The sequence below is a fragment of the Saccopteryx leptura genome, chromosome 1 (assembly GCF_036850995.1).
Source record: "Saccopteryx leptura isolate mSacLep1 chromosome 1, mSacLep1_pri_phased_curated, whole genome shotgun sequence".
Lineage (NCBI taxonomy): Eukaryota > Metazoa > Chordata > Mammalia > Chiroptera > Emballonuridae > Saccopteryx > Saccopteryx leptura.
The window spans coordinates 37,486,816-37,510,150 of NC_089503.1; the positions used below are offsets into that span (position 1 = coordinate 37,486,816).

The following is a 23,335-nucleotide window of genomic DNA, read 5'->3' on the forward strand; positions in this document are numbered from 1 at the left end:
CTAAACCATTCCCTCTTAAAATATCTGTATTGTTACATAACCATCTGGTATCTTCTATCTAGCCTTATATTTTTATATTAAAAATTATGATTTGTACATACATACTAGTGTGTATGTGTGGTTTCTGTTTATTTCTCTATGACTAACTTCCAGTAGTAGAGTAACAAGACCAACAATGACCAATTTCTCTGTTACTCTTGCTTAGTACTTCTGAAATTTTTTGTAAAAAGTTTGATGTAAAGTTCTAAAACATGCTTTTAAATACTATATGATTTTGGAGGTGTGAACAGTATATAAAAACATTATTGCTTCCATATATATTGTGGGTTTCTGGTCCAATGTCAGAATGTTTTTATTTGACCTGAAATATTAATCTCCCAATTTGTATTTACTTTAATCACCTTTAATTTCATGGTGAATAGAGAATGAGGAACAGAAGTTTTAGAAGTTTGGGAAATTTGCAAATTATTGTTTCTATTTATTTTATATATATTGGAAGATTTAGAAGCTCAGGAAAAATTAAAATACTCTTAGCAGAGTATGCTTCTAACACAATAGGCTATTCTAGATGTTCTTTATCATATCTTAGTAACTTTCCTGTAAATAACCTTTGGAAAGACATTTTATGCAAAGCTGGCGAACCAAAGGGACACCTGTCAGATAGACTGAGCTCTTTACCAGGCTGTCAAGTTTTTGTTTTCGGTGTTCCTTATCCACACTGTAGTGACGGAAGAGTGTCTGGAATTACATTTTTAGCTGTTGGGGAATTTTTGAAGATTTATTAAAATTAACCAACATTTAATTAAATTGGGGCATCACTAATAGTTTATTAGTGTTAATATAGGTTAATAGAAGAAGACAAATAGATTACATCTTGTATACTAACAAGTCCTACTAATTGTCTGGAAAGTGTGGTTAAGAAGACCCGTCCTGTTCTGCAGGAAAGAGCGCTGAGATGCCGACACTGAGTGATTGGTTTTGTATGTCACTGGAACAGGATGGGAGTCTACTTGCCACATTCCTGCCATCCAGGAGCCACATGTTTTTACACTAATCCTTCCTGTTGGTCGATATGGGTAAACTGGTTTAAGAATCTGAACAAAAGCAAATAAGCCACAAATAGTTTATAATTATCTGGAGATATTGTTACCTAATATAAAAAAAAATCATGTGAAGCCATGCAGCCAGAACTCCTTGGTTGTCCCTCATTTATAGGGCTATAAATCAAATGCTGCTACATCTCACCAGCCAGTGAGTTGAAGTGAAGTCATGCCTACTTGTATTTAAAGTGTGCCTGTTCTCACCACTCATTTGTCTGACCCTGGGACTGTGTACAACAATGGAAGCAATATCAACCCATACGAGAAGTTTAGGAAATGTGTAAAAGGCTATGTGGTTCTCACAGTTACTGGCAGATGTTACTGGTATTGCGTAGGTAGGGAACAGAAATTCTAGAGGGATGAAATGCAAAGAGCAGTTCTATACCACAGAGAAATCTCCAGTGTCTACAGAAATCACCACGAGTATGTTAAGAACTGAACTGACAGAGTTTCTCCCATCCCTCCATATCACACACACTCAAAAACTGAATTTATTAAAGAATTAAAGGGTGTATTTTTCACATGGGACCCACACAGCTTTTGTAACCCTACACATCCTTTCCTTTCATCAGGTCCCATGGCAACACTGGTCTAGTGTCTTCAAAACAAAGAAATAACCATGTGAACACCGTGATGATTTCTGGGTGGTGCCACTGCTTGAGACAGTGCAGGACAGATCTGAGAGACAGAAATGCTTACATGTAGAAAAAAAAAAACTTGTCAATTCCTTTTTTTTCAAATAAAATGAATGCAATCAATTCTTGCATAATTCAAACCTGTTTGCAAGAATGACTGTGAAGTTTTTTACTTGTTTCTCTTCCTGCTCCAATTTGTGATTCCAGAGTTATTCAAAAATTCATGTTATGTTCTGAACACTTACAACTGACTGTATGAGGAACATTTTGCAATATTAAATGATGTATATTACTCTTAAATCTAGTTATTTGCAAGTCTAAATATAATATACTAGAAGCAAAATATAGTCTTGATACTGACTACAAAAAATGAGCAGTATAGGCCCTGGCCAGTTGGCTCAGCGGTGGAGCATCGGCCTGGCGTGAGGGGGACCCGGGTTCGATTCCCAACCAGGGCACATGGGAGAGGCGTTCATTTGCTTCTCCACCCCCCCCTCCTTCCTCTCTGTCTCTCTCTTCCCCTCCCGCAGCTGAGGCTCCATTGGAGCAAGGATGGCCCAGGCACTGGGGATGGCTCCTTGGCCTCTGCCCCAGGTGCTGGGGTGGCTCTGGTCGCAGCAGAGCGATGCCCCGGAGTGGCAGAGCATCACCCCCTGGTGGGCAGAGCTTCGCCCCTGGTGGGCGTGCCGGGTGGATCCCGGTCAGGCCCATGCAGGAGTCTGTCTGACTGTCTCTCCCCGTTTCCAGCTTCAGAAAAATACAAAAAAAAAAAAAAAAAAGACCAGTATACACTAAATGGCCACTTCACATTGAATTCTAAATGCTGAGAATACTTTTATGTTATAAGAATGTTTAACTTGATAATGAAGCCAATAAATTAAAACTTTTACTTTATTTAAATTAATCTGATTTGAAATTCAACATTAATTTTATAAATATGAAGTTCACCTTTCAACTTAATAAAGCATTGAAAAAAACCGTATTGAAAAACAGAAATAAAAAAATGTTCTTGTCCCTGACATCTAAATTGTTAGGAGTGAAGAAGCCCACTGCAGGTATAATCCAGAGCAGTGATTTTCAACCTTTTTTTTCACGGCACAAACACACAGTAATTACTAAGGTCAGTGCCCCTGACTAAATACAGCCATTTTCATCTCATGGCACAAATAAATTAGTTACTAAGGAAGAAGAGGTCAGGGCCCCTTTTTCTTTAGTAATTAGTTTATGAGTGTGTGAGAAACAAAGGTTGAAAAGATTCCAGAGTACTTTATTATAATAAGAATACCAAAAAATTATTAAAGAAAATTTCTTTAAACATCCAGTAATTCAGAAGTAGGCCATTATTGAGGAAGGACCTATATATCAGTAAAGGCTGTGTCCTGAAGGTATTGAATACTTTATCGCTCATTCTTATTTAGTTGTAATTGTGTAGATTGTTGGAGCATTTCATGGAAACATAGAAATTTATTGTATATAAGTAATAGAATGTAGTTATTTTGTAGCAGATTTTGAATCAAATAGTACTCTTGAGTTTCGTGAAACACCAAGTTTCATTAGTAAATATTCTTTGAACTTTTTATGCTATCACCATGTTAAATATATTATGATAATATTTGTAGAAAATGATGCCTAACTTTTGTGATAACTATATATTGAGTATGTATTTTCTTATAGGTTACCTGTTGTTCTCAATTTTACTTTGACACTCTCTCTGGATGGCTACCACACAGAACTTCCATGTGTCTTTCGTTACTACTTATTTTTCTAATTCATTTTCCAACTCAAGTCATCTCCTGAAAGAGATAGTATCCAATGGTCTTCTCTAAATAATAAACAGTGAATACATACACTAGCATATGCAGAGATTTCTAGAAACTTATTATATTTTCTGTCATACTTTTTCACAGGGAACTGTTTTGACATAAGCATAAACGTACTGTGGTTCATATGAAGGGATATCACATTTCCTCAATACTTCCGTTGAGCACACTGGCTAACATGATCTGCCTACTTTCATTACACTTATTATTGTTTTTGTTTATGCTATTAGGGTGTAGTTGCTATTTATGAAGATAGAGAGAACTATAAGATAATATGTCTGGAGTTGGGTTAAATCATTGTACAGGTTTTAGACATGTCAAGATTGAGATGTCTATTAGACATTTAATTTGCACAGAGCTAGAGCCCTATTTCATTTTCTCTCTGTTTTTCTTCTACTTCAGATGTTGATATCATAGCATGCTTCGTGTAGGTATGCCCTGGTAGGCTCTTAACTCAGAATCAACACCAAGTTTTACTCTGGGGTTCTCTGGTGCCAGATATGTGAAATGTGCTGGATCCCACCCAAGCATGAGAAACAAAATCAGGACAGATTTAATACCTGCATGGTAACACTTGCCCAATTATGGATAAGAGTAAGTGGATTTACAGGAGAAAATAACCAATTTAATTATGGACATAAAGATGGGGTTTCATAAGAATATGGGCCCAAGGACAAAATGGGTAGTTGAGACACATGTGCCATTTTGAGTTAGGGAGAAAAAGAGGGTAGTGATTTGGGACTTCAAAGGGGAGGAAAGGAATTACATTGAGATGCAAAAGCAAATGTTTGGTGACAAAGGGCCATGCAGAAACAATAGACATTTTATGTAAATTCTTTAAGGCAGGTAGGGGAAACACCAAAGCCTCTTTCTAAGTTTTCTGTTTCCTAGAAAATAAAATAATTCTCATGCCAAAGAGACACAGCTTCGCGTGGCAGATTTTGTTTTCCTACAAAAGGAAAGGGCCTGAGACATACTAGATGCTCAATACATTTTTCTGACTATCTGAATAAAAATGTAATTGCTGTTGGAACTGAAAACGTTTGTTTTTGCTGAGGGCTAGAATCTAAATTGCTTCATCAGTCAGGATGAAGTCAGGTGGGAAGAAAGAAATTTATGTTCTTTATTAATTTTAACAATACAGCATTTTGTAACTAAGAAAATTTTATCTAGACTTGTCCTCAGGTGCATATATATATATATATATATATATACACACATATATATACATTATCCATACCTTTAGGCATCTACTCCATTCTTGGATAAGACCCTTTAAAATAAAGGTGAAACACTGTATAAAGAGAGTTCATAGAACTTATACATTGGACTTTATTTGTTTTCAAATTCTTATAGCAAAACACTTTTCTTAATTCCTAAAAAAATATTTTTTTAAAATTACCATCTTTATGTGACATTAATTTTAGATGTTCACATCTATAACCCAATATTTCCAATTTTCTGTGCCATGTCCCTCATCTTTTTACTCTTGAATTAATTTTATTAACTGTCAGAGCTTATTTGAATCAAGAGGAAAACTTCAAAATCACTTGAAGCAAAGTGGATTTATCTTTGCAGTTATAGAGGTCATTATATTCTATCATTTTCTAAAACCCAGTCTTTTTTAAAGAAGATAAAGGAGAACAAACTCCACATTATGTAACCAAAATTTAAATGAATAGCTTAAGAAGAAGAAATGACCAAAAGAAGTAGAATGCCATAAATAACAAAATGAAGTATGTCATACAATAAAAGTGTTTCTGAAATTGCTAGTGAGCCAGGGTAATCTTTGTAACAGAAGGTAAATAGCACCAGCCCCTTACAACAATAGCAACATTTGTGCCAAATACTATTTTTTTAAAAATGATGAAAATCTGTGTATTATCCAATAGACTAGCAAGTTTAAACCGGAGTGCCACAAGAATCTTTAACATGCAATATTTGACTATTCAGTCAGGGTAACTGTCCTCTTTTCCCTTAGATTGTTAAATAAAAAATGACAATAACAAACACAAAGTAAATAGCCAGTGTCAATATCTTGTCTTGAATCATAAATATATGTCATATAATAGAGTTACATCTTATTGATCACACTGCATAACAAAGTTACATCAAATTGGTTAATTCTTGATAACAGAAATCCTTATATACAAATATCGGCGTCCAGTTTTTAAAAAATAAACTTTGGAAAAAGATGGATAGGAATTTACTGTTACTATTTTCTTTTCTAAAGCAAATTATACCGAACTTTTTTGTCAGACTGGCAAAATGTTTTTGGTGTGCCACAGAATTTAAGTAATTAGTTGACAACCATTATATACAAAGGTTGGCTCATTCCTCACAATGTTACAAATATAATTACCTTTAAGTCATATTACCTTTCTAGAGGTTACCTTAGAAAAATAAACACTTTGATTTTTTTTACATTCTCATCCCTTTTCTCTTCCTAACCCTAAATTCCACATTGGTAATTCATTCTAAAAATGGACCTTGTAAATATAATAAAGTACGTATTCAAAAAAAAAAAAAAAAAAAGAATAAAGATGCAATAAATATAGAGTTGAAAAATCTCAATTAAGCTGTTTCCACATTAAAGGAACACAGACATTAAGGATAGTCAAGCTTGCCTCGGAGAAAGACATTTGTAATACAACCAATATGAGAATTAAAAAAAAAAAGATGTCTTCATTTTATATAGAGCAGTTTTAGTTAAGAGCTTGTGATCTATATAGATCTTTGGAAAATAAATTTCTTCATTCTGAATATAATAAAATAAAAAGGGACTTCTGACTATAAAGTGTGTTTTGGATTTGTGTACAACATGAGATTGGTCACAGCTGGAGTAACATTCTTCAATCTGAAAACTAGGAAATGAAGTTGAGCTCACCTTAGAATGATGACAGTTTCACATATTCAATGAAAACACACACTAAATGAACGATTATATATTTCCAACAGTTGTACACAGAGGCCACAAGGCAGGACCGAGCCAACACCCCATCTGACAGGAGCACACCAAGCTGTCTGTCCATGGCTACGGCCGATGATCCAGGAAGCGCGAGGGGACACAGGCTCTTCTCAGAGCCCAGCACTGACCACCAGGGTTCACAGTGTCCTCGCTCAGGCAGTGCTACCAGGAACCCTTGTGCACATCCAATTGTCATTCCATCTCTCAAAAAAGGATGATGAGGACCTTCTACAGCAGAATGAACCCCTCCAGGAAGAGGAATATTTTAACCAGAGTTCAGTCACAAGCATTGACATTAAGAAAATTGCCAGCAATAAAAGTGTTCAAAAGACAAGCATTTTTGTTTGGGAAGGAAAACACGAGAAGGTTCTCTCTGAATCCAAACCAGCGGCCATTTCTGTGGCACTGTGCACTCACGGGTCCTCCTATGATCAAACCGGAAACCAGCAGCTCTTTGATTCAGATCCCTCAGGAAAACCCCGGCCTCACACAGCCAATGCCCTCAAGAGATCAATGGGGTGGGGCCCTGCTCAGAGCCCAACCTGGATCACTGGCCCAGTGAACTGAGATCCCCCGGGAAGAAACTGGCGCAGAAACACTTGACAACGAGCTACGGAGCCGCTCACAGTCCGGGCTCACACCCCCTGAACCTTCCTCTCCCATTCATGGCAGTTCTCCATCCCAGAGGAAGCTAAAAGAACCCCATTTCATGTACACAGATCCAGTCTCATGTCTGAAGAATTGGCACCGCCTCTGGGCAAAACAGCAGGTGCCTGACTTATTCCAGCTGTGGCACCATAGATTATCGCTCAGAAAACCATGACATAACCATTAGACCCGGCGAAAGGTTGTGAAATGGCTAGGCTTCTTTGAAGCTCTGGTCCCTCAAAAAGAAATCAACAACAACCAGATCATTGGTAAAGAAAAATGAATTTGTGAGGGAAACAACAAAGGCACCTCCCCACACTTCTGCTGTCCCAGAAGCCAACTCAGTACAAGAGAAAAAAAAAAGGCTTACAACCATCTCGGAAGCCCAACTACAGGCTGCAGAAAAACTTCGAGCTGTGCACACAGCCCAGGTACAGGCACTGGGACAAGTAGGAACCATGCAAGCAGCCCTGGAGATGGCTACAAAACCCCTCAAAGTTGTCCTGACAGCCAAGGCACAGGCTGCAGATGAACCTGGGCAGGTGTGCACGGCCCTGACAGCTGCACAGGAAGGACTTGTGGATGTACACAGAGCCCTGTGAGAGACCACAAAAGGGATCCGGGTGCCACTGACCGCCCTGTCCAAAGTAGAAAAAGAACTCGGAACTGTGAACACAGCGCAGGGCGGTGTGAGGGAAGCACTTTGTGCTGAGATGGAGGAACATTAGAAAACAGAGAACGAGCTTGGATCTCTCTACACACCTCATATGACAGCCAGGAAAGGGCTTGGGGCTGGAAACACTGCCAAGACTGTGGCAAAGAGTGAACTTGGAGATGTACTGGCCTTTCAATACAGGACAACTGGAAGACGTTTAGCTATGAAAAACAGCCCTGGTAGCGGCAAAAGAACACCTAGGTGCTCTGCAGACAGCCCAATTTAGGCCAAGGAAAGATCTAGAAGCTCTGCATGCAGCCCTGTTGGCCACACCAGAAGCCTGGGACGATGGGCAAACTACCCATTTCGAGTGAACCGAGGAACTCTTAGCAGTAGAGGCAGCCAAGTCCGAGATGTCCGAGGGCCCAGTGGCTTTACAGACAACACTGTTAGCCACAGATGATGGATTCGCTGCAGTAGAGAAAGCCCAGGCTGCGGCAAGGGAAGAGCTCCTGGCCATGAACACGGCGCAGCTTGTTGCCATGGAGGGCCTTGGGGCGAAGCAGGAGCCCACCTGGAGGGAACAGAGGCTGCTGTGTGTCTGCAGATGGCCCTGTTTGCAATCCAGGATTCCTTAGGACCTGTGCACACAGCCCAGTTTGCTGCCACCAAGGACGGGGAGCTGTGTGCACTGCCCTGTCTTAAGCCAGGGAAGAACTGACGGCTCTGCACACGGTCCACCATCATCTGCAGAAACTGAAGGGCTTGGGGTGCAGAGATCACACAGCCGCATAGCTCTAATCCCAGGCAAGACTCAGAGAAACATGCCAGTTCTCCACTTGGGCTCATGGAAGAGAAACTCATACTTTCTATGAAATCTCACCAAGAAGTGGGTAAAAAAGAGCAGACACAGTGAATGAAGTTATCCACATGTCATTAGCAATGCTACAGCTGCCCGACTCTGAGAAAGACAACCTGTTATGAGTCAGTTCCAGGTAAGAAGTGGCACCATACCCACTTTCTAGACACAAATACCCCTACAAAATCGAAATGAGCCACGGCTCTGCTGACATGGAGCTCAGATAACTCCACCAGAGCTTTCAGCGTGCCAGAGCCCTTCCTCACATACCAGCTGCCCCGGCGAATGCCATGCCGCTACACCCCGAAACCCCGCTGAGGGCTGCGACCTGGCAGCTGAGCAGTTCGAGGCAGATAGAAGAAATGGAGGAGTAGATGGATCTGCGAGTGGGCCCGTAGACAAGGTTCGAGCACTGGCCTGGATAACTTGCTCATGTCACCACCTCTCAGGTGCCAGCACAGCTCTTTGGCGCATCTCTGCCAAACGTCTGTGAGAATGACCGTCTGCCCAAACCTGTCTTGGATATGCTTTCGGTCCTTCATCAGAAAGGACCCCTCACAGAGGGCATCTTCAGACGGCAGGCCAGTGGGAGATCTTCCAGACAGCTGAAAGAAAAACTGAATGCTGACATCGGCGTACACTAGAACTGTGAATCTATTTTTGTGATAGCCTCTGTTTTCCAGTCTTCTGTGAAAATATTCTTGGAGGTATTATGTCATCAGATCACTACGTTCACTGGGTCTGTGTAGTGGATCCAGACAACAATGAAGAGAAAATAAATACCATTCAGTGGCTGTTGGGTCAGCTTCCAAAAGCCAAAGTTGTTCTCCTGAGGTACCTGTTTGGGGTACTACACAACATCAAGCAACATTCCTCATCCAATCAGATGACTGCATAGAACCTGGCAGTGTTTCTGGCTCTAAGCACTCTTTGGCTTCCTACTTCTCAAGGCCAGAACTAGCAAAAGAAATGATCAAAGAGATTATTCTTTTTGTTCAATTTCTGATTGAAATTGCTGTACAAGATTTGAGGAAGAAATCTCTTCCCTCTTTGGGGAGGACTCAGTGAGCTGTGACACCAGAGAGAACGTCGCCCATGTCGCTCACTTACACACAGCTGACTTCTCTGAAGACAGCTTGGGAAAGGAGCCGACTGAAGATGCTGACGCTGCTCCGTGTGGTGGCCTGCTGAGGATCCCGGGTCAGGGGAGCAGAATCACGGAGTCAGACTTCACCCTTAGCGGCCATGACAGCCTCAGACAGCCTTACGAGAAAGCCCCCTTTCCCTGACTGACTTTGAGTCAGACTATTCTCAACAGGAAGACATCCACAAGCTACAGCCTCTGGAATCCAACTGGTAAGCACTACCGCTATGCGCTCAGAGGCCACACTGCAGGACCATGCCCACGCCCCATCTGACATGAGCACACCAATCTATCTGCCCACGAATAGGGCTGATGTTCCAGAGAGCCCGAGGGGACACAGGCTCTCCTCAGAGCCCAGCACCTACCACCAGGGTTCACAGCTCTCCTCCCTCAGGCAGTATACCAGGAACCCCTGAAAACATCCAATTGTCACACTGTCCCTCACAAAGGGATGATGAGGACCTTCTAGGAAGAACAAACACCTCCAGGAGGGGGAATATTTTAACCAGAGTTCAGTCATAGACATTGACATCAACAAAGATGCCAGCAATAATAAGTTCAAAAGACAAGCTTTTTTGCATGGGAAGCAAAACACGAGCAAGTTCTCTCTGAATCCAAGCCAACGGCCATTTCTGTGGCACCATGCACTCACAGGTCCTCCTACAATTGTCCCGGTAACCAGCAGCTCCTTGATTCAGATCCCTCCAGAAAACCCCTGCCACACACAGCAGATGCCCTCAAGAGATCAATGAGGCGGCAGCCCTGCTCAGGGCCAAATGTGGATCACCGGCCCTGCGAATTGAGCTCCCCCAGAAAGAAACTGGTGCAGAAACACCATATAACGAGCTACAGAACTGGTCACTTGCATAAAGTGGAGGATTCCTCCCCTGGTCCTTCTCCATCGAGCGCCTCTGTGAGCTCCCAAGACTGTGCTTGCTCCCAGGTCACTCAACAGTGCGTGCTCACACCCCCTGAACCTTCCTCTCCCATACATGGCACTTCTCCATCCTAGAAGAAGCGGGAAGAACCCCTTTCTGATGTACGCAGATCCAGTCTCATGTCTGAAGAACCTGGCACTGCCTCTGGACCCGACTTATATCAAAAGCGGCACCAAAGTATCACTCACAAATTCATGACATACCCATTAAACTTGGTGAAAGGTTGGGAAATGGCTAGGATTTTTGAAGCTCTGGTCCCTCAACATGAAATCAAAAGAAACCAGATCATTGGTAAAGAAAAATGCATTTGTGAGGGAAACAACAAAGGCACCTCCCCACACTTCTGCTGTCCCAGAAGCCAACTCAGTACAAGAGAAAAAAAAAAGGCTTACAACCATCTCGGAAGCCCAACTACAGGCTGCAGAAAAACTTCGAGCTGTGCACACAGCCCAGGTACAGGCACTGGGACAAGTAGGAACCATGCAAGCAGCCCTGGAGATGGCTACAAAACCCCTCAAAGTTGTCCTGACAGCCAAGGCACAGGCTGCAGATGAACCTGGGCAGGTGTGCGCGGCCCTGACAGCCACACAGGAAGGACTTGTGGATGTACACAGAGCCCTGTGAGAGACCACAAAAGGGATCCGGGTGCCACTGACCGCCCTGTCCAAAGTAGAAAAAGAACTCGGAACTGTGAACACAGCGCAGGGCGGTGTGAGGGAAGCACTTTGTGCTGAGATGGAGGAACTTTAGAAAACAGAGAACGAGCTTGGATCTCTTCTGCACACCTCATATGACAGCCAGGAAAGGGCTTGGGGCTGGGAACACTGCCAAGACTGTGGCAAAGAGTGAACTTGGAGATGTACTGGCCTTTTAATACAAGACAACTGAAGGACGTTTAGCTATGAAAAACAGCCCTGGTAGCGGCAAAAGAACACCTAGGTGCTCTGCAGACAGCCCAATTTAGGCCAAGGAAAGATCTAGAAGCTCTGCATGCAGCCCTGTTGGCCACACCAGAAGCCTGGGACGATGGGCAAACTACCCATTTCGAGTGAACCGAGGAACTCTTAGCAGTAGAGGCAGCCAAGTCCGAGATGTCCGAGGGCCCAGTGGCTTTACAGACAACACTGTTAGCCACAGATGATGGATTCGCTGCAGTAGAGAAAGCCCAGGCTGCGGCAAGGGAAGAGCTCCTGGCCATGAACACGGCGCAGCTTGTTGCCATGGAGGGCCTTGGGGCGAAGCAGGAGCCCACCTGGAGGGAACAGAGGCTGCTGTGTGTCTGCAGATGGCCCTGTTTGCAATCCAGGATTCCTTAGGACCTGTGCACACAGCCCAGTTTGCTGCCACCAAGGACGGGGAGCTGTGTGCACTGCCCTGTCTTAAGCCAGGGAAGAACTGACGGCTCTGCACACGGTCCACCATCATCTGCAGAAACTGAAGGGCTTGGGGTGCAGAGATCACACAGCCGCATAGCTCTAATCCCAGGCAAGACTCAGAGAAACATGCCAGTTCTCCACTTGGGCTCATGGAAGAGAAACTCATACTTTCTATGAAATCTCACCAAGAAGTGGGTAAAAAAGAGCAGACACAGTGAATGAAGTTATCCACATGCCATTAGCAATGCTACAGCTGCCCGACTCTGAGAAAGACAACCTGTTATGAGTCAGTTCCAGGTAAGAAGTGGCACCATACCCACTTTCTAGACACAAATACCCCTACAAAATCGAAATGAGCCACGGCTCTGCTGACATGGAGCTCAGATAACTCCACCAGAGCTTTCAGCGTGCCAGAGCCCTTCCTCACATACCAGCTGCCCCGGCGAATGCCATGCCGCTACACCCCGAAACCCCGCTGAGGGCTGCGACCTGGCAGCTGAGCAGTTCGAGGCAGATAGAAGAAATGGAGGAGTAGATGGATCTGCGAGTGGGCCCGTAGACAAGGTTCGAGCACTGGCCTGGATAACTTGCTCATGTCACCACCTCTCAGGTGCCAGCACAGCTCTTTGGCGCATCTCTGCCAAACGTCTGTGAGAATGACCGTCTGCCCAAACCTGTCTTGGATATGCTTTCGGTCCTTCATCAGAAAGGACCCCTCACAGAGGGCATCTTCAGACGGCAGGCCAGTGGGAGATCTTCCAGACAGCTGAAAGAAAAACTGAATGCTGACATCGGCGTACACTAGAACTGTGAATCTATTTTTGTGATAGCCTCTGTTTTCCAGTCTTCTGTGAAAATATTCTTGGAGGTATTATGTCATCAGATCACTACGTTCACTGGGTCTGTGTAGTGGATCCAGACAACAATGAAGAGAAAATAAATACCATTCAGTGGCTGTTGGGTCAGCTTCCAAAAGCCAAAGTTGTTCTCCTGAGGTACCTGTTTGGGGTACTACACAACATCAAGCAACATTCCTCATCCAATCAGATGACTGCATAGAACCTGGCAGTGTTTCTGGCTCTAAGCACTCTTTGGCTTCCTACTTCTCAAGGCCAGAACTAGCAAAAGAAATGATCAAAGAGATTATTCTTTTTGTTCAATTTCTGATTGAAATTGCTGTACAAGATTTGAGGAAGAAATCTCTTCCCTCTTTGGGGAGGACTCAGTGAGCTGTGACACCAGAGAGAACGTCGCCCATGTCGCTCACTTACACACAGCTGACTTCTCTGAAGACAGCTTGGGAAAGGAGCCGACTGAAGATGCTGACGCTGCTCCGTGTGGTGGCCTGCTGAGGATCCCGGGTCAGGGGAGCAGAATCACGGAGTCAGACTTCACCCTTAGCGGCCATGACAGCCTCAGACAGCCTTACGAGAAAGCCCCCTTTCCCTGACTGACTTTGAGTCAGACTATTCTCAACAGGAAGACATCCACAAGCTACAGCCTCTGGAATCCAACTGGTAAGCACTACCGCTATGCGCTCAGAGGCCACACTGCAGGACCATGCCCACGCCCCATCTGACATGAGCACACCAATCTATCTGCCCACGAATAGGGCTGATGTTCCAGAGAGCCCGAGGGGACACAGGCTCTCCTCAGAGCCCAGCACCTACCACCAGGGTTCACAGCTCTCCTCCCTCAGGCAGTATACCAGGAACCCCTGAAAACATCCAATTGTCACACTGTCCCTCACAAAGGGATGATGAGGACCTTCTAGGAAGAACAAACACCTCCAGGAGGGGGAATATTTTAACCAGAGTTCAGTCATAGACATTGACATCAACAAAGATGCCAGCAATAATAAGTTCAAAAGACAAGCTTTTTTGCATGGGAAGCAAAACACGAGCAAGTTCTCTCTGAATCCAAGCCAACGGCCATTTCTGTGGCACCATGCACTCACAGGTCCTCCTACAATTGTCCCGGTAACCAGCAGCTCCTTGATTCAGATCCCTCCAGAAAACCCCTGCCACACACAGCAGATGCCCTCAAGAGATCAATGAGGCGGCAGCCCTGCTCAGGGCCAAATGTGGATCACCGGCCCTGCGAATTGAGCTCCCCCAGAAAGAAACTGGTGCAGAAACACCATATAACGAGCTACAGAACTGGTCACTTGCATAAAGTGGAGGATTCCTCCCCTGGTCCTTCTCCATCGAGCGCCTCTGTGAGCTCCCAAGACTGTGCTTGCTCCCAGGTCACTCAACAGTGCGTGCTCACACCCCCTGAACCTTCCTCTCCCATACATGGCACTTCTCCATCCTAGAAGAAGCGGGAAGAACCCCTTTCTGATGTACGCAGATCCAGTCTCATGTCTGAAGAACCTGGCACTGCCTCTGGACCCGACTTATATCAAAAGCGGCACCAAAGTATCACTCACAAATTCATGACATACCCATTAAACTTGGTGAAAGGTTGGGAAATGGCTAGGATTTTTGAAGCTCTGGTCCCTCAACATGAAATCAAAAGAAACCAGATCATTGGTAAAGAAAAATGCATTTGTGAGGGAAACAACAAAGGCACCTCCCCACACTTCTGCTGTCCCAGAAGCCAACTCAGTACAAGAGAAAAAAAAAAGGCTTACAACCATCTCGGAAGCCCAACTACAGGCTGCAGAAAAACTTCGAGCTGTGCACACAGCCCAGGTACAGGCACTGGGACAAGTAGGAACCATGCAAGCAGCCCTGGAGATGGCTACAAAACCCCTCAAAGTTGTCCTGACAGCCAAGGCACAGGCTGCAGATGAACCTGGGCAGGTGTGCGCGGCCCTGACAGCCACACAGGAAGGACTTGTGGATGTACACAGAGCCCTGTGAGAGACCACAAAAGGGATCCGGGTGCCACTGACCGCCCTGTCCAAAGTAGAAAAAGAACTCGGAACTGTGAACACAGCGCAGGGCGGTGTGAGGGAAGCACTTTGTGCTGAGATGGAGGAACTTTAGAAAACAGAGAACGAGCTTGGATCTCTTCTGCACACCTCATATGACAGCCAGGAAAGGGCTTGGGGCTGGGAACACTGCCAAGACTGTGGCAAAGAGTGAACTTGGAGATGTACTGGCCTTTTAATACAAGACAACTGAAGGACGTTTAGCTATGAAAAACAGCCCTGGTAGCGGCAAAAGAACACCTAGGTGCTCTGCAGACAGCCCAATTTAGGCCAAGGAAAGATCTAGAAGCTCTGCATGCAGCCCTGTTGGCCACACCAGAAGCCTGGGACGATGGGCAAACTACCCATTTCGAGTGAACCGAGGAACTCTTAGCAGTAGAGGCAGCCAAGTCCGAGATGTCCGAGGGCCCAGTGGCTTTACAGACAACACTGTTAGCCACAGATGATGGATTCGCTGCAGTAGAGAAAGCCCAGGCTGCGGCAAGGGAAGAGCTCCTGGCCATGAACACGGCGCAGCTTGTTGCCATGGAGGGCCTTGGGGCGAAGCAGGAGCCCACCTGGAGGGAACAGAGGCTGCTGTGTGTCTGCAGATGGCCCTGTTTGCAATCCAGGATTCCTTAGGACCTGTGCACACAGCCCAGTTTGCTGCCACCAAGGACGGGGAGCTGTGTGCACTGCCCTGTCTTAAGCCAGGGAAGAACTGACGGCTCTGCACACGGTCCACCATCATCTGCAGAAACTGAAGGGCTTGGGGTGCAGAGATCACACAGCCGCATAGCTCTAATCCCAGGCAAGACTCAGAGAAACATGCCAGTTCTCCACTTGGGCTCATGGAAGAGAAACTCATACTTTCTATGAAATCTCACCAAGAAGTGGGTAAAAAAGAGCAGACACAGTGAATGAAGTTATCCACATGCCATTAGCAATGCTACAGCTGCCCGACTCTGAGAAAGACAACCTGTTATGAGTCAGTTCCAGGTAAGAAGTGGCACCATACCCACTTTCTAGACACAAATACCCCTACAAAATCGAAATGAGCCACGGCTCTGCTGACATGGAGCTCAGATAACTCCACCAGAGCTTTCAGCGTGCCAGAGCCCTTCCTCACATACCAGCTGCCCCGGCGAATGCCATGCCGCTACACCCCGAAACCCCGCTGAGGGCTGCGACCTGGCAGCTGAGCAGTTCGAGGCAGATAGAAGAAATGGAGGAGTAGATGGATCTGCGAGTGGGCCCGTAGACAAGGTTCGAGCACTGGCCTGGATAACTTGCTCATGTCACCACCTCTCAGGTGCCAGCACAGCTCTTTGGCGCATCTCTGCCAAACGTCTGTGAGAATGACCGTCTGCCCAAACCTGTCTTGGATATGCTTTCGGTCCTTCATCAGAAAGGACCCCTCACAGAGGGCATCTTCAGACGGCAGGCCAGTGGGAGATCTTCCAGACAGCTGAAAGAAAAACTGAATGCTGACATCGGCGTACACTAGAACTGTGAATCTATTTTTGTGATAGCCTCTGTTTTCCAGTCTTCTGTGAAAATATTCTTGGAGGTATTATGTCATCAGATCACTACGTTCACTGGGTCTGTGTAGTGGATCCAGACAACAATGAAGAGAAAATAAATACCATTCAGTGGCTGTTGGGTCAGCTTCCAAAAGCCAAAGTTGTTCTCCTGAGGTACCTGTTTGGGGTACTACACAACATCAAGCAACATTCCTCATCCAATCAGATGACTGCATAGAACCTGGCAGTGTTTCTGGCTCTAAGCACTCTTTGGCTTCCTACTTCTCAAGGCCAGAACTAGCAAAAGAAATGATCAAAGAGATTATTCTTTTTGTTCAATTTCTGATTGAAATTGCTGTACAAGATTTGAGGAAGAAATCACTTCCCTCTTTGGGGAGGACTCAGTGAGCTGTGACACCAGAGAGAACGTCGCCCATGTCGCTCACTTACACACAGCTGACTTCTCTGAAGACAGCTTGGGAAAGGAGCCGACTGAAGATGCTGACGCTGCTCCGTGTGGTGGCCTGCTGAGGATCCCGGGTCAGGGGAGCAGAATCACGGAGTCAGACTTCACCCTTAGCGGCCATGACAGCCTCAGACAGCCTTACGAGAAAGCCCCCTTTCCCTGACTGACTTTGAGTCAGACTATTCTCAACAGGAAGACATCCACAAGCTACAGCCTCTGGAATCCAACTGGTAAGCACTACCGCTATGCGCTCAGAGGCCACACTGCAGGACCATGCCCACGCCCCATCTGACATGAGCACACCAATCTATCTGCCCACGAATAGGGCTGATGTTCCAGAGAGCCCGAGGGGACACAGGCTCTCCTCAGAGCCCAGCACCTACCACCAGGGTTCACAGCTCTCCTCCCTCAGGCAGTATACCAGGAACCCCTGAAAACATCCAATTGTCACACTGTCCCTCACAAAGGGATGATGAGGACCTTCTAGGAAGAACAAACACCTCCAGGAGGGGGAATATTTTAACCAGAGTTCAGTCATAGACATTGACATCAACAAAGATGCCAGCAATAATAAGTTCAAAAGACAAGCTTTTTTGCATGGGAAGCAAAACACGAGCAAGTTCTCTCTGAATCCAAGCCAACGGCCATTTCTGTGGCACCATGCACTCACAGGTCCTCCTACAATTGTCCCGGTAACCAGCAGCTCCTTGATTCAGATCCCTCCAGAAAACCCCTGCCACACACAGCAGATGCCCTCAAGAGATCAATGAGGCGGCAGCCCTGCTCAGGGCCAAATGTGGATCACCGGCCCTGCGAATTGAGCTCCCCCAGAAAGAAACTGGTGCAGAAACACCATATAACGAGCTACAGAACTGGTCACTTGCATAAAGTGGAGGATTCCTCCCCTGGTCCTTCTCCATCGAGCGCCTCTGTGAGCTCCCAAGACTGTGCTTGCTCCCAGGTCACTCAACAGTGCGTGCTCACACCCCCTGAACCTTCCTCTCCCATACATGGCACTTCTCCATCCTAGAAGAAGCGGGAAGAACCCCTTTCTGATGTACGCAGATCCAGTCTCATGTCTGAAGAACCTGGCACTGCCTCTGGACCCGACTTATATCAAAAGCGGCACCAAAGTATCACTCACAAATTCATGACATACCCATTAAACTTGGTGAAAGGTTGGGAAATGGCTAGGATTTTTGAAGCTCTGGTCCCTCAACATGAAATCAAAAGAAACCAGATCATTGGTAAAGAAAAATGCATTTGTGAGGGAAACAACAAAGGCACCTCCCCACACTTCTGCTGTCTCAGAAGCCAACTCAGTACAAGAGAAACATAAAGACATGCCAGCAAGTCAACCGAAGGGTTTACAACCCTACCGAAAGCCCAATTACAGGCTGCCGAAGTACTTCGAGCTGTACACATAGCCAAGGTTCAGGCAACTGGACAAGTAGGAGCTGTGCAGACCCCTTGGGGATGGCGACAGAAACCCTTAACGCTGTCCACACAGCACAGGCACAGGCTGCAGATAAACCTGGGCCTGTGTACGCATCCCTACAGCCGCACAGGAGGCTTTGTGGATGTACGCAGAGCCCTGTCAGAGGGCACAAAAGGACTGCGGGTGCCACAGACTGCCCATTCCACAGCAAACAAAGAACTCGTAGCTGTGTACACAGCCCAGGGTGGCATGAGGGAAGCACTTGGTGCTGAGAAAGAAGGAGGTCCATTTGGAAACACAGAACGAACTTGGACCTGTCAATACACAGAAAACAGTCAGGAAAGGGCCTGGAGCTGTGAACACTGTCCAGAGTGTGGCAAAGAGCGAACATAGAGATGTACTGGCCTTCCAATACAGACAAGTGAAGGATGTTTAAATATGAAGAACATCCCTGGTAGTGACAGAAGAACACCTAGGTGCTCTGCTGACAGCCCAGTTTGGGTCAAGGGGAGATCTAGAAGCTCTGCACACAGCCCTGTTGGCCACACCAGAAGCCCTGGATGATGTGCAGACTGCTCAGTTCGAGTAACCCGAATATCTCTAGGTGATAGAGGCAGCCGAACACGAGACGTCGAGACGTCCAAGGACCCGGGGGCTTTACAGACAGCACTGATAGCCTCAGACGATGGACTCGCTGCAGTACAGACAGCCCAGGCTGCGACAAGGGAAGAGCTCCTAGCCATGAACATGGCCCAGCTTGCTGCCATGGAGGGCCTTGGTTGAAGCAGGGAACCCACCTCAAGGAAACAGAGGAAGCTGTATATATGTCACAGACTACCCTGTTTGTGATCAAGGATGGCTTAGGACCTGTGCACACAGCCCCGTTTGCTGCCACCAAGGACAAGGAGCTGTGTGCACTGCCCAGTCTAAAGCCCGGGAAGAACTGATGGCTCTGCACACGGTCCACCTGCATCAGCAGAAACCGAGGTGTTTGGAGTGTGAAAGATCACCCAGCTGCATAGCTCTAATCCCAGGCAAGACACAGTTAAACATGCCAGTTCTCTAATGGCCTCATGGAAAAGAAACCCAAACTTTCTATAAAATCTCACCAAGTGGATAAAATGAGCAGACATAGTGAAGGAAGTTATACACATGTCATTAGCAATGCTACAGCTGCCTGGTTCTGAGAGAGACTACCAGGTATGGGTCAGTTCTGACCAAGAAATGGCACCTTACCCACCTGCTGGACACAAAAACCCCTAAATAATCAAAATGAGCCATCTTCGAGACACGGCTCTGCTGACACGGGGCTCAGAGGACTCCGCCTGCACTTCCAACCTGCCAGAGCCCTTCCTCATGGAGCAGCTGCCCCTGCGGACATGGTGCCATTTCACCCTGCAGCCCTGCCGCTGGGCTGTGATCAGGCGCTGAGCTATTTGGGGCGGAAGCAGTGGAAGAGAAGATGGATCGCTGATTGGGCCTCTTGGCGGGTTTTAGCACTGGCCTGGACAACTTGCTAGTGTCACCAACCTCTCCGGTGCCAGCACAGTTCTTTGGCGCATCTCTGCCAAACGTCTGTGAGAATGACCATCTGCCTAAAGCTGTCTTGGATATGCTTTCTGTCCTTCATCAGAAAGGACCCCTCACAGAGGGCATCTTCAGAAGGCAGGCCAGCGGGAGATCTTCCCGACAGCTAAAGGAGAAACTGAATGCTGGCCTCGGTGTACACTAGAACAGTGACTCTATTTTTGTGATAGCCTCTGTTTTCAAGTTTTCTACAAAAGTATTCTTGGAGGTATTATATCATCAGATCTTTTTGTTCACTGGGTGTTTGTAGTAGATCAAGAAAACGATGAAGAGAAAATAAATACCATTCAGTGGGTGTTGGACCAGCTTCCAAAAGCCAATATTTTTTTCCCCCTCAGGTACCTGTTTAGGCTATTACAGAACATCGAGCAACATTCCTCATCCTATCAGATGACCACATATAACCTGGCAGTTGTCTGGCTCCAAGCACTCTTTGGCCTCCTACTTCCTGAAGCCCAGAACTAGGAAATGAAATGATCAAAAAGGTTCTTCTCCTTGTTCAATTTCTGATTGCAAATTGCTTTACAATATTTGGCGAAGAAATCACTTCCGTCTTTGGGGAGGACTCAGTGAGCTGTGACACCAGAGAGAACGTCGCCCATGTCACTCGCTTGCACACGGCTGACTTCTCTGACGACAGCTTGGGAAGGTGCCGACTGAGGATGCTGACGCTCCTTCCTATGGTGGCCTGTTGAGGATCCTGGATCTGGGGTGGAAAAGCACGGCGTCCAACTTCACTGTTTGTGGAGACAACGGCTTCGGACAGCCCGAGGTGCAAAGTCATCTTTCCTGAGTACTTTGAATCAGATCATTCTCAACACGAAGACATCCACAGGCTACAGCCCCTCGAATCCGAACTGGTGAGCGCTACAGGTGTGCGCTCATAGGCCACACTGCAGGACCGTGCCAACACCTCATCTGACAGGAGCTGTCTGCCCATGGCTATGCCCAATATTCCAGAAAGCCCGAGGGGACACAGGCTCTCCTCAGAACCCAGCACCGACCACTAGGGTTCACAGCTGTCCACCCTCAGGCTACCAGGAACCCCTGTGCACATCCATTTCTAATAGCATCTCTCAAAAAAGGATGATGAGGACCTTCTATGGCAGAATGAACCCCTCCAGGAGGAAAATTTATCTATAGTTCAGTCACTGGCATTGACATTGAGAAAGATGCCAACAATAAAAAATATTCAAAAGAGAAGCTTTTTTGCTTGAGAAACAAAACACGAGCAGGTTCTCTCTGAATCCAGGATGGCGGCCATTTCTGTGGCACCATGCACTCACAGGTCCTCCTGGGATCATCCTGGGAACCAGCAGCTCCTTGACTCTGATGGCTCCAGGAAACTCTGCCTCACACAGCCCATGCCCTCAGAGATGGATGAGGTGGTGGCCCTGCTCAGGGCCCAACATGGATGACCAGCCCTGTGAACTGAGCTCCCCCATGAAAACACTGGCGTAGAAACACCGTACAACTAGCTAGGGAGCCATTCATTTGCATGGAGTGGAGGATTCCTCCCCGGGCCCTTCTCCATCAAGGGCTTCTGTGAGCTCCCAAGACTATGCTTGCTCTCAGGTCACTCAACAGATTGTTTTCACAACCTCCGACCTTCCTCTCCCATTCATAGCAATTCTCCAGCTCAGAGAAAGTGGGAAAAAATCCCTTCTGATGTACACAGATCAAGTCTCATGTCAGTAGAGCCTGGCACCGCTTCTGGGCACAAGAGCAGGTGCCTGACTTATTCCAAAAGAGGCACCATAAAGTATCGCTCACAAATCCATGACATAAACATTGAAACCAGAAAGGTTGGGAAATGGCTTGGCTTCTTTGAAGATCCGTTCCCTCAGATAGAAATCAAGAGCAACCAGTTCACTGGTAAAGAAAAATGCATTTGTGAGGAAAACCACACAGCCACCTCCCCATGCTTCTGCTGTCCCAGAAGCCAACTCAGAACAAGAGAAACAAAAAGAGATGCCCGCAAGGTCAACCAAATAGCTTACAACCCTACCTGAAGCCCAATTACAGGCTGCAGAAGAAATTCCAGCTGTGTGCCCAGCCCAGGTACAGGGGACAGGACAAGTAGGAGCTTTGCAGACATCATTGGGGTTGGTGACAGAGACCCTCAACGCTGTCCAGACAGCCCAGGAACAGGCTGCGGACGAGCTTGGGGCTGTGCGCGTGGCCCTGACAGCCGTACAGGAAGGACTGGGGGATGTGCACAGAGCTCTGTCAGAGGCCACAAAAGGGCTGCATGTGTCACAGACCGCCATGTTCACAGCAAAGAAAGAAATCAGAGCTGTGAACACAGCCCAGGATGGCGTGAGGGAAGCGCTTGATGGTGTGAAGGAGGCGCATTTGCAATCCCAGAAGGAGCTTGAATCTCTGCACACACTCACATGACAGCCAAGAAAGGGCTCAGGACTGTGAACACTGCCCAGAGTGTGGCAAAGAGCAAACTTGGAGATGTACTGGCCTTCCAATACAAGACAACCGAAGGACATTTAGCTATGAAAAACAGCCCTGGTTGTGGCAAAAGAACACCTAGGTGCTCTGCAGAGAGCCTAATTTGGGCAAAGGGTAGATCGACAAGCTCTGCACAAAGCCCTGTTGGCCACACCAGAAGCCCTGGATGACGTACAAACTGCCCAGTTCAAGTCAACTGAGGAAATCTCAGCAGTAGAGGCAGCCCAGTTCGAGATGTCCTAGGGCCTGGGGGCTTTACCCGACAACCCTGTTTGCAACAAGCGACTGACTCGGTGGAGTACAGAAAGCTCAGATTGCGACAAGAGAAGAGCTCCTGACCATGAGCACGGCCCAGCTTGCTGCCATGAAGGCCCTGGGGCGACGCAGGGAGCCCACCTGGAGGGAACAGAGGTTGCTGTTCGTCAGCAGACTACGCTCTTTGCGATCAAGGATGGCTTAGAACCTGTGCACACAGCCAGTTTGCTACCACCAAGGACGGGGATCTGTGTGCACTGCCCAGACTACAGCCAAGAAACAACTGACGGTTCTGCACACAGTTCCACCTGCATCAGCGGAAACCGAAGGGCTTGGGGTGCAAAAGGTGACCCAGCTGCATAGCTCTAATCCCAGGTTAGAGAAACATGTCAGGTCTCCACTCAGCCTTGTGGAAGTCACACCCGACGTTTGTAGGAAATCTCACTGGAAAGGACAGCGAAAGGAGCAGTGCCCTCCTAGTCCCCTGCCTGTGCGTGATCCTGCTGCAGCTCTTTGGTTGTGGGTGATGTGTCAGCCCAGACT

General features: G+C 46.6%; 4 pseudogenes; all 4 read left to right on the top strand.

Annotated features, from left to right (window-relative positions):
* LOC136392175 (rho GTPase-activating protein 20-like) overlaps positions 1-12,367 on the top strand; it is a 70,602-nt pseudogene extending 58,235 nt beyond the window's left edge.
* LOC136387971 (rho GTPase-activating protein 20 pseudogene) lies at positions 11,859-15,986 on the top strand (annotated as a pseudogene).
* LOC136387973 (rho GTPase-activating protein 20 pseudogene) lies at positions 15,478-18,329 on the top strand (annotated as a pseudogene).
* A 1,283-nt stretch (positions 18,330-19,612) lies between these two features.
* On the top strand, positions 19,613-22,920 carry LOC136392183 (rho GTPase-activating protein 20 pseudogene; annotated as a pseudogene).
* Positions 22,921-23,335: the final 415 nt, after the last annotated feature.